We start from the raw sequence: 12,391 nt of genomic DNA on the forward strand, positions 1-12,391 counted from the left end.
CAATCTCACTTCACGGAGGTAATTTTTGTCACCTCACTTGAGGTGGAATCGGGAATAGATCCCAAAAAGTGAAGTGATCGTCAAAATGAAATATATTTCACCGTGAAGTGACTCCCGTAATAAACACCACTGAATAGTCTTTTTTCTCTGATGCAAAAGAATGCCTAAGCGATCTAGTTAGCTGATAAAAATATTGCAATCGTGCATGTTGAGGTATCTTGTTTTGTGCCTAACGCCCTACTGTAATGTTTCGCAGCATTGATTCAAGGTTTGCTCTCATTCGAACTGAGAAAGATCTGATCAGAGTAACCTCTGATTAACAATTTGTGCCAGATCGAGTCAATTTGCTCTGCTCTCAAGTGAGTAGTAGTGTTTTCTTCTGCATTGCCCGCTATTATGCTAACGTTTGTGGTGAAAAAATAGACAAAAATTGTCGATTTTTCATGGCGACAACAGTAAAGCTCATTCCGCGTCGAACACTCGACAGAAACGGACGTGCAAAGTGGTCGTTCTATTACAATCCGGTCCGTGTGTACGAATAGCCAAACAAAAGAGTGTATTATTCAAGGCCATCAGTTGACAGTCGAGTCCGTGTCGCTGTGCTGAGTGATCTCACACCCGGCTCACTGCTGGTGGCTGTATTGGTGCTGCTGTACTGGTGCTGCTGGCTGCTCTGGGTGCAGCTTCGAACGATCGAACAACCACTGCTGGAAGGAAGAAGTAAAGAGGTACGTGTTCTTGTCGGCGCTAGTTCGCTAGTGCGCTACATTTAGCGCGATGGATATAGATCCCTCGCCACCCGTGCCACCATCCCCGAACCCCCCTGACCCTGACCCTTCTGTTACCCCCTCCCCTGTTCATTCTCCAGTCCCCCCTAGCCCCAGGCTTTACCCGGACGGATCTCAACAGGGCAGCTATACTGTTTATTTTCGTCCAAAGGCAGGAGTGAATTCAAAGCGATTAAACATACTGCAAATTTCAAAAGACCTGACGAAGGGGTACAAGGCCGTGACCGAAATTTCCAAGGTCCGACCTAACAAGCTCCGTGTCGTGGTCAGTGATCTGGCACAGGCCAATGCTATCGCTTGCTCTGAGCTCTTCACACGCGAGTATCGCGTTTACATACCCGCACGAGACGTGGAGATCGACGGTGTCATAACCGATTCGAGTCTGTCTGTCGAGTGTATCCTTAAAAGCGCAACCGGTTGCTTCAAAAATACCGAAACACAGGCGAAGATTTTGGATTGTAAGCAATTGCGGTCCATGTCTCTCGTCGGCGGTAAAAAAGTTTACACTCCGTCAGACTCGTTTCGCGTTACGTTTGCCGGATCTGCACTCCCTAGCCACGTCTCGATCGACCGGGTTCGTCTGCCTGTGCGATTGTATGTACCCCGTGTTATGAATTGCACAAATTGCAAGCAGTTAGGCCACACAGCCGCCTACTGCTGCAATAAGGCACGATGTAGCAAGTGTGGGGAGACTCATGCGGAAGATTCTTGCAGTGTTAATGCTGAAAAATGTATTCACTGTGGGGAAAACCAGCATGAGCTCTCCACATGCCCGGTGTACATGCAGCGCAGAGATAAAATCAAGCGGTCACTTAAGGAGCGTTCAAAGCGTTCTTACGCTGAGATGCTGAAGAAGACCGTGACCACTTCTACCATAACATCGAACCCCTTTGATCTGTTGCCCTCCGATGAAACCGATTCTGACGATTCATCAGCGGGAACATCTTATGCCAATCCTGGGGAGTCTAGGAAGAGGAAAAATGTTTCTTCTCCTAAACTTCCCCGTAAAGGTCCTAAGATTTCCCAAAGTGTAATGAAAAGTAAGAACAAACCAAACAGTGCTGCGGAAAAACCGAAGCAAACTCCTCCTGGGCTTGCAAATTTAAAGTCCCAGAAGGAGTTCCCAGCACTGCCAGGAACATCTAAAACCCCAGTTGTTCCTTTTGCACATCCAGTTGATGAAACCAACTCTGGATTAGTGAAATTTTCTGACATTGTGGACTGGATTTTTGAAAATTTCAATACACCCGATCCAATTAAAATTTTTCTTACAGCATTCCTCCCAACAGTTAGATCATTTTTGAAGCAGTTGACTGCCCAATGGCCCCTCCTTGCAGCGATTGTATCCTTCGATGCCTAATTCAACTGCGTATATGAAGGATTCTATCTCTGTCTTACAGTGGAATTGTAGAAGTATTTTACCAAAAATTGATTCGTTTAAAGTTTTGATAAATAAAAACAAATGCGATGCATTTTCCCTTTGTGAAACTTGGCTTACTTCAAATATTGATCTCAACTTCCATGATTTTAATATTATTCGCCTTGATCGAGACACCCCATATGGAGGAGTACTTTTAGGGATTAAAAAGTGCTATTCTTTCTATCGTATTAACCTCCCCTCGATTCCAGGCATCGAAGTTGTCGCATGTCAAATGACAATACAAGGTAAAGAGCTTTCTATTGCCTCAATATATATTCCTCCTAGAGCACAGGTTGGGCAACGGCTGCTCTTTGATTTAATAGAACTTCTTCCCTCGCCACGTTTGATTTTGGGAGACTTCAACTCTCACGGCGTGGCTTGGGGTTCCCCATACAATGATAACCGCTCCTCTTTAATCTATAACCTTTGCGATGACTTCGACATGACTATTTTAAACAACGGTGAAATGACACGTATCCCGAAACCTCCAGCGCGCCCAAGCGCTTTGGATCTATCCTTATGTTCGACGTCGCTACGGTTGGATTGCACATGGAAGGTAATCCTTGATCCTCACGGTAGCGACCATTTGCCTATTCTTATTTCAATTAATAACGGGTCGACTCGCATGCGACCAATTGACATTCCGTATGACCTCACACGGAATGTCGATTGGAAGTTATACGAGGAAATGATTTCAAAAGCGGTCGAGTCGATTCAACATCATCCACCACTTGAAGAATACAACCTCCTCGCGGGCTTGATTCTCGACGCCGCGTTGCAAGCCCAAACGAAGAAATATCCCGGCGTAACGATCAAAGAACGGCCTCCCACTCCGTGGTGGGACCAAGAGTGCTCCGATGTCTACACGCAAAGATCCGACGCGTTTAAGGCCTACCAGAAGGGAGGTATACCTGGCGACTATTTACGGTATTCGGAGCTTAATACCAAGCTTAAAAGTTAATACCAAGCTTAAAAGTTTGGCTAAAGCAAAGAAACGCGGATATTGGCGTCGGTTCGTGAACGAGACGTCGAGGGAGACATCGATGAGCACTCTTTGGAACACAGCCCGAAGAATGCGGAATCGCGTAACGGTCAACGAAAGCGAGGAGTCTTCAAGTCGGTGGATATTTGATTTTGCCAGGAAAGTATGTCCGGACTCTGTTCCTGAGCAAAACATTGTTCGCGATGCGTCTCCGGGCCACGACGCGATAGAATCACCTTTTACGATGGCAGAATTTTCAGTTGCCCTCCTGTCCTGTAACAATAACGCGCCTGGGTTAGATAGAATCAAATTCAACTTGTTGAAGAATCTACCCGGCAATGCCAAGAGGCGCTTGTGGAACTTGTTCAATAAGTTCCTGGAGCAAAACATTGTACCGCAGGATTGGAGGCAAGTGAAGGTGATCGCCATCCAAAAACCAGGGAAACCAGCTTCTGATCACAACTCTTATAGGCCGATTTCAATGCTATCCTGTATCCGGAAATTGATGGAAAAAATGATACTCCGTCGTTTAGACCATTGGGTCGAATCAAATGGTCTACTATCAGATACTCAATTTGGCTTCCGCCGTGCCAAAGGGACGAATGATTGTCTTGCGTTGCTTTCAACAGATATTCAGCTGGCGTATGCTCGCAAAGAACAAATGGCGTCTGCGTTCTTGGACATTAAGGGGGCTTTTGATTCCGTTTCTATTGACATTCTTTCGGGTAAACTTCACCGACAAGGATTTTGAACATTTTTTTGCACAATTTGCTGTCCGAAAAGCACATGCATTTTACGCACGGCGATTTGGCAACTTTTCGCATTAGCTACATGGGTCTTCCCCAGGGCTCATGTTTAAGCCCCCTTCTTTACAACTTTTATGTAAATGACATCGACGAATGTCTGGCAAACTCATGCACGATAAGACAACTTGCAGACGACAGTGTAATCTCTGATACAGGAGCCAAAGCTGCCGATTTGTAAGGACCATTGCAAGATACCTTGGACAATTTGTCTGCTTGGGCTTTACAGCTAGGTATCGAATTCTCTCCGGAGAAGACTGAGATAGTAGTTTTTTCTAGGAAGCATGAACCTGCTCAGCTTCAAACACAATTAATGGGTAAAACGATTTCTCAGGTTTTGGTACACAAATATCTTGGTATCTGGTTCGACTCTAAAGGCACCTGGGGTTGTCACGTGAGGTATCTGATGAAAAAATGTCAACAAAGAGTGAATTTTCTTCGTACAATAACCGGACAATGGTGGGGAGCCCACCCAGGAGACCTTATAAGGCTTTACCAAACAACGATACTGTCTGTTATTGAGTACGGGTGTTTCTGCTTCCGCTCCGCAGCAAACACACATTTGATCAAACTGGAGCGAATACAATATCGTTGTTTGCGTATCGCCTTGGGTTGCATGCAGTCGACCCATACGATGAGTTTGGAGATCTTAGCTGGAGTACTACCATTGAAAAACCGCTTCTGGAGCCTGTCTTCTCGTATTCTAATCAAATGTGAGGTCTTGAACCGTCCCGTGATTGAAAATTTTGAAAGGCTAATCGAACTTAATTCTCAAACCCGTTTTATGACATTGTATTTCAATCACATGTCCCAAAATATTAACCCTTCTTCGAATATTCCAAATCGTGTCGACTTATCAAATACTTCTGATTCTACTGTGTTTTTCGATACATCCATGATAGAAGAAACTCGTGGAATCCCGGATCATTTACGCGTGCAGCAGATCCCTAAAATTTTTTCCAATAAATATCGAAACATCAACCGCGACAATATGTACTACACTGACGGATCACTTCTTGATGGGTCCACTGGCTTCGGTATCTTCAATAACAATTTAACCGTCTCCCATAAGCTCGATAATCCTGCTTCTGTTTACGTCGCAGAATTAGCTGCAATTCAGTACACCCTAGGGATTATCGAAAAAATGCCCACGGACCATTATTTCATCTTTACGGACAGTCTCAGTTCCATTGAGGCTCTCCGATCGATGAATGATGTTAAGCACTCTCCGTATTTCCTGGGGAAAATACGGGAACATCTGAGTGCTTTATCCGAAAAATCTACTCAGATTACCTTAGCGTGGGTTCCTTCTCACTGTTCGATACCGGGTAATGAGAAAGCGGACTCTTTGGCTAAGGTGGGCGCAACAAACGGTGATATTTATGAAAGACCAATTGCCTTCAATGAATTTTTCGCATTTGTACGTCAGAATACGATCATCAGTTGGCAAAATTCTTGGACCAAGGGGGAACTGGGAAGGTGGTTACATTCCATAATCCCCAAGGTATCGACGAACCCGTGGTTCAAGGGGTTGGATGTAGGTCGGGATTTCATTTGCGTAATGTCCCGGCTTATGTCCAATCACTATAGATTTGACGCGCATCTCCGTCGTGTTGGGCTCGGGGAGAGTGGTATCTGTGCCTGTGGTGAAGGTTATCACGACATAGAGCACGTTGTTTGGTCATGCCCTGTACACCGTGACGCCAGGTCTAGATTAATAGCTTCCCTGCAGGCCGAAGGTGGGCAGTCGGCTGTTCCTGTTCGTGATGTCTTGGCGAGCCGTGACCTATCCTACATGTCCCTTATATACGTTTTCCTGAAATCCATCCACGCCCCAGTTTAGTCCTACCCCCTTCCGCCTGCATCCAGCCTAACGACAAGAACACGTTAAGACCCCGGATCCGGAAACAGCAATCAGACCCGCACGATACTCTCAAGGCCCGAGGGAGACAACCCAATATGCCAGTCCGTAATATCTTGGCCCAGCAGCGGAACATGTGCTTACCTATGGCAATGAAAACCATCATACAGTAAACCAGTGCTTTTAATGCAAAATATTATAGCTTTAAGTTACATTTAGTTTCAGCTCGTAGTCGGCAGCGAGGATAAAAAATTTGCTTTTAGTTATTAAGATACTTTAGAAAGTAAGCTACCAGATATAATTGGCGCCGTTAAACATTGAATTGTATTTCTGCCGTGTCAAATAAACTATAGATGAAGAAAAAAAAAACAGTAAAGCTACTCCAATCAGAAGTGTGTGCGTTCAAAGAACGGTACCTCGTCGAAAACGGACAACATGCGGCTATTCGTGGACACCGGATACGCCCGTTCTGGCATCTTGGTACTCTTGGACAACAATCAGAGCCGACGACGAAGTAGCTAAGTCGCTGCGTGCGTTTGGGCGGGAGGTCGGAGTAACCGGCCAAATAGTGGAAAGTACCTGGCGAACATGGACATACATGTCAGGAAGCGGCAGTCCCGTTCACTGATCTCAGAGCTGCAGGCAATGACGCAGCGGCAGCGTCTGAATAAGATGGTCAAATTGATTTTCCCGGCAAATCGCGACATGGTGGTGGTGATGGACGACAAGACCTGTCTCACCCTGGATGGCATGGACTGGCAGGCCACTTCGTATTTTACTTCCCCCACGAAGAAAGTGAGCACCGAGGTGAAGTTCATTTTACACACCAAGCTTCCTAAGAAGGTGCTGCTGTGGCTGACAATCAGCGAGAAGAGGATGTCAAAGCCACTCTTTTTTTGCTCCGGACTGGTCGTGAATGGGGAAATTTACACTACGAAGTGCCCGACGGAAGTTGCGTCGTTCATCAAGAAACACAATAATGCCGAAGACGTGTTCCATCGAGGATTTCTAGAAAAACCTAGAGCGTAAGATCTACTCCAACAATTTGGTAGCGAGAACTGAGGAGGAATCGATAAATAAAACTAAGAAAGAATTCAACAACATGCCTACACGCAGGTTTTCGTCCGCCATGGCGAATGTTCCCGTTAACTGCCGGAAGGCCGCTAGCTTTTTTCAAGTAAGCTAACGTAACTATCGTACATTAGAAGTTCTATGAGAAGGTAAACCAGTCTCGCAGAAGCTATGTGCCACAAGCCGGCATGTGCAACGACGCGGATGGGAACTTTCTCACGGATGCCAAAAAGGTGATCGACCGGAGGAAGGAGTACTTCGATGGACAACTGAATGGTGATACAGTAAACAGAAGCGGAGCAAGAACTGACCTCGGAACACCACCAGCAGATGACCGAGTACCAGCCCCGATGTTCATGAAATTCTTTGTGAGATCGGAAAACTGAAGAACAACAAAGCCGCAGGCAAAGACTTTAGACATGGGAGCGAGGCGCTGGCTAGAGCGCTGCAATTGGTCATTTACAGGATTTGGGAGGAGGGAAAACTGCCCGACGAGTTGATGGAGGGAGTCGTCTGCCCCATATACAAGAAAGGCGACAAGCTGGAGTGCCGCAACTACCGCGATATCTCGCGGCCAATACCAAACGGGCTTCATGAAATCCCGTGCCACCACAGATTAGGTCTTCTCAATCCGACAGATCCTACAGAAATGTCGCGAGTACAACGTGCCAACACATGACATCTTAATCGACTTCATGGCTGCCTGATACAGTCGATCGAGAACAGCTAAGGCAGATCATGCTCGACAACGGATTCCAGGCTAAACGTATTTCGGGGATACTCTCGAGCCCCTATGAATCGCGCAGCGGGTTGAGACAAGGTAATAAACTTTCCAGTTCGCTGTTTAACATCGCCCTTGAGGGTGTGATCCGGCGGGCCGGCCTCGATACGAGAGGCACGGTTTTCACAAGATCTGTTCAGCTTCTGGGCTTCGCAGATGACGCGGTAGTCATAACACGTAACATAACATAACAGTCATAACAAGTAACTTTGCGACGACGGAGGAACTTTACGCCCGACTGTAGGGCCGAAGCCAGACGAATCAGACTGCGAATAAATGCGTCAGAAACGACATCAGCCTCCCAACTCAAGTCTCTGTAGACGGCGATGAGCTTAAGGTGGTAGACGAGCTCGTGTATTTGAGGTTACTGGTGACCGCCGAGAATAACACCAGCAAAAAGATCCAGAGACGTATCCAGACTAGAAATCATGCCAACTTTTTACGTCGGAAGGTACTTCAATCGAGTCGAGTTCGACGACGCAAGTTGATGATGTACAAAACCTTATAAGACCGGTAGTCCTCTACAGAATCGGGACAACAACGCTTCTCGCGGAGAACTTAGCGCTTTTAGAGTTTTCGAACGGGAGGGGCTGCGGACTATCTACGGTGGAGTACAGACGGACGACGGAGAATGGTGACGGCACATGAACCATGAGCTGCACGCGCTGCTTGGAGAGAATCCCATTGCGCATCTGGCGAAAGTCAATAGGCTGCGGTGAGCCGGTCACGTCGCAAGGATGCTGGGCGACAACCCTGTGAAATCACTTCTCTTCAGTAACCATGCCGGCACCAGAAATAGAGAGGCCCAGCGTGCACCATGGCTCGACCAAATCGAAGAAGACTTGCGGGTGATGAGACGCCTGGAAAACCATTTTGTTTTAAAGCCAAATATAAAAATTCTAAGAGTTTGTCCACATATGGGAACTGTTCATTTCAGCCCATATATTCATCTTATACAACATGAAAACACAATTGAAAACAGGAAAAACCCATATTTTCTAACTGAATCAATCTACTAATCCATGGAATGGATTCTTATTAGTTCACTTTAGATTTCTTATAAAGTAGAATCCTCAAAAACTCACTCAAAACCTCTAAATTCGATATTGAAGTCAGAGATCGGCACTCGAAAACTCATTCTTTTCAACCATCTACCTCAGATAATTGAATTCGCCCATTGCTCTACACGACTTCAACGGGACTCGTTCAGCAGCCAACCAAAGTTTTTTTTTTTTCATCATTAACGGAACACTTTTTATTTTAATCACTAAACAAAATCCCTCGCTACACTAAGAATACTTAATTCTTTGAAATGTTCACTTCAAATTTCCAAAAACAGGTTTTAATTAGCTGAGGTCTATGAGATAAATTCCTACAAATCCTAAATTTCAACTGCATGTATTTTCATGTGCGTTGAGGATAATCAAAAGTTGCCAAATCAGTTTCTGTTAATACGAAAAAATCATACTGAAGATGTTGAGATGTTCCGACATAATCGACATAAATCGACAGTGCTGCAGTGGTTACCTAGGTTATAAATTTTGCACGTAAACAACTACAGCGGATATCTAGGTAACCTACTACGACGATTTGCGGCTACGTTCATTCATGAAAATGTAATTCATCCATACTTAACAGTGTGATGAATGAGGGGGGCATCGTGAGATGAATAATTGAGCAGTGATCAAAGTTTTGAGATGAATATGGAAGTGTTGTGAAAAATGATTTGTTTTACAAAATTTGGGATAAATATTGCTAAGTTTACTAAATTTCCAATGCTGGGCGATTCCATAAAAGCATGTAAGCGTATTTTGTTTATTTTTTCAATGGTTTCGTGAAAATTTGGTGTTTAATCCGTGCATTCTTCGTGAATATCGGCTTAATGAGATGAATAATGGCACAAATACCCTATTAGCATTTTCGTACTCATCTTTAAAGAAAAAACAGATCTTAAATCGGACAAAAACCGAGCTCAAAACGGATTCTACGAAAACGTTTTTGGCATGGTTTTAGTATATTTCACAAAGCGAAATTATATCGAGTATGTATGATCATTAATGGTAATGCGCTAATATCTAGAAGTGGTAGTCATAATTCGATATTGAGTAAAAAAGTCTCAGAAATTGATTGGTAGGTGTCTGATCCACGTAAAATGTCGGCAACACTAACAAGTCAATTTTGGCCCAATTCTCCTATAATACTCAAATAGGTTTATCTCGACGTTATATTAACTTATTTAAAATCTGTTTAATGTAATATCAAGAGTGTATACGGTACTCAAAGATACAATAACAGTTTTTCTTTTATTTGTCGCTGATCGGGCAGTAATCAATGTTTAGCTAATCTTTTGCTTTTCCAGGTGAATAATGTTTTCTTTACCTTGAAAAATTTAGAGTGTTTATTTTTTCGGGAAGATAAATTTTTTATCTGCAACTTTGCCGAAGATGTCACACCGATCAAAAAAACCGTTTCAGCTCTAGATATATTTGTAATCATCATTACCTTCTCAAGAGAGTATTTTTAAATAGCTCTCAAAAATGAGTCGTTTTTCAAAAAATAAAACCCATTGAAGCCTCTATGCAAAGTTTCAGCCAAATCAGAAATGGTCGACTAAATTGGTTGTTCGTTTTTTTGTGGAATTGCCACAGAAAATGCTATTGCATTCCCTAACCTTAGTAAACCGGGTGTATTGTTCTCTCCCTCTAGCAAAATTTGTTTTTTTTTACATTTGGAACCAAAAACATTGTATGTATAAAAGACTGCTCCTCAAGCTACCACAATGAGCTGAAAAAAAAATGTCTGCTACTAGCGAACACGTTCAGCCGAAAGTTAGAGAGAAAATATTCTACTCACTACTACTTCACTGTCTCAACTACAAATAAAAAAACAAACATGTTAAAAATAGCAACTATAAAAAAGAATTTATTTTTCATAAACTACTACAATTATTATAAACTATTACAACAACGTGGGAAGCGTAAAAAATAATCTTTTCACATGGCCCATACCCATCTGTGGTTGCACGTTCACCAGTTGATCCTTCTGGATTTGTTCTCCTTCCTGCGCTACTGCTGCTGCCGCTGCCAATACCCGGGCGCGCTGTACCGCAATCCTTTGCCTATCGTCTGAATGTCGCACGGGTGCTCCTTGTTTTACCTCGGCCAAATCCACTACGTATTGCACGTAGTTTTCGATGGGACCAAATTCTGAATACTCCCGACTTTCCAGATACAGCCAGAATGGCAGATTTCCTTGAGCCAAATCTGGCTGTAAACAGAGATGCCCGTACAAATTATAATAGACATCCTTTGCTTCCGACTGCACCTTAACGGAGTCGTCATGGGCATTCATCGCTAACAGATAAAAAGCATAATCCTCCAGTGCTTTTGCGTAAGAAATACTCTTCGGACCAATGCTGTACCATGCCCAACTAATGGCCTGTGTTATTAAAAGCTTAGCGTGATGCAACCGTTTCAGGGCTATGCACGTTTTGGACAGTTGCCGAAACGTTGCAACCGCTTCAAACGGACTGAAACTGCTGGTAAACTGCAGTGCCAATAATCCATGGTGAAAGCTGGCAGCGAAATCGCCCCGCTCAAAGAGGCTAATTGCGATGGTGTTGTAGATTTCAACCATAAGACCTGACGGAATATTTCTCACATAATTTATCAACGAGTAAATATCACAAGTTGTTTGATGGGCAGCATCGTGCCTACTGGAGAGACTCTCTGCCAAAAGAAGTATGCGCAAGACGCGCAACTGCTGGAACCGTCTGCCTTCAGCCTGTATTTTAACCACATTCAGTAATTTGATTGCTTCTGCGTGCCAGCCTGATTCCACGAGAATTGTTCCCAACTCTAAGCTGGTGTTTAGACCGAGCAGATGGCGATCGTTTAGTCTGTATGTCGTGGTAACACAGTTGCAGAAATTCTTCACCAGCTCCCAAACGTAGTTCCTGGTGCACTTTTCCATCCACAGAAAATATTTCACTAATTTCAAACGTGCATCTGGTGCACAACGGAGAATTTTTCCAATATTGTACGGATTCAGTAGAATATCACGCTGCAGTGGTGCCAGTTCCGGTTGATACTGCATTCCCTCCAGCACGTTCAGCATCGATGTGAACGGTAATCGTTCTATTTCTTTAGCTAATTCATTGTTTTGCTGAATTGGCTGTGATGATGAATCGTATGATTCGCACGACGATGTACTAGCTGTGCTCCACGAGCTAGACGAAAATTCACAAGTTGAGTCCATGGTTATCAGGCACGTTTGTTGAAAATGTGTAGTAGAACTTGGAGGTATAGTTTTACAACAATTAATGATACAGTAATAATGTTGCCGTATGCTTATATTCAAATTACGTTTAATCTCAATTGCCGACCTACAATTGCATACCTACCTAAGGCTAGACATTCCAGACCAAGCAACTACTTAAAAATCAAGATTCAGATGGGTAAACTCAACGGACGTGCTGATTTTTTTACCTATTATAACATGCAAAACAAACCACTTTTCGAAGCAATGAATTCATAGGTAAAAATAAAGATTGTACTTTTTGATCTGTACTTTTTTCGAGTTAAATTTTTATCTACAAAAACAACAATAAAAAGAACCGAATTGAAAACAACTTATAAGTAATTGCCGAATAACTTATTTGCTCGCAATATGTTAAAAAAACTTGT

Source organism: Wyeomyia smithii, chromosome 2 (genome assembly GCF_029784165.1).
Source record: "Wyeomyia smithii strain HCP4-BCI-WySm-NY-G18 chromosome 2, ASM2978416v1, whole genome shotgun sequence".
NCBI classification, from domain to species: domain Eukaryota; kingdom Metazoa; phylum Arthropoda; class Insecta; order Diptera; family Culicidae; genus Wyeomyia; species Wyeomyia smithii.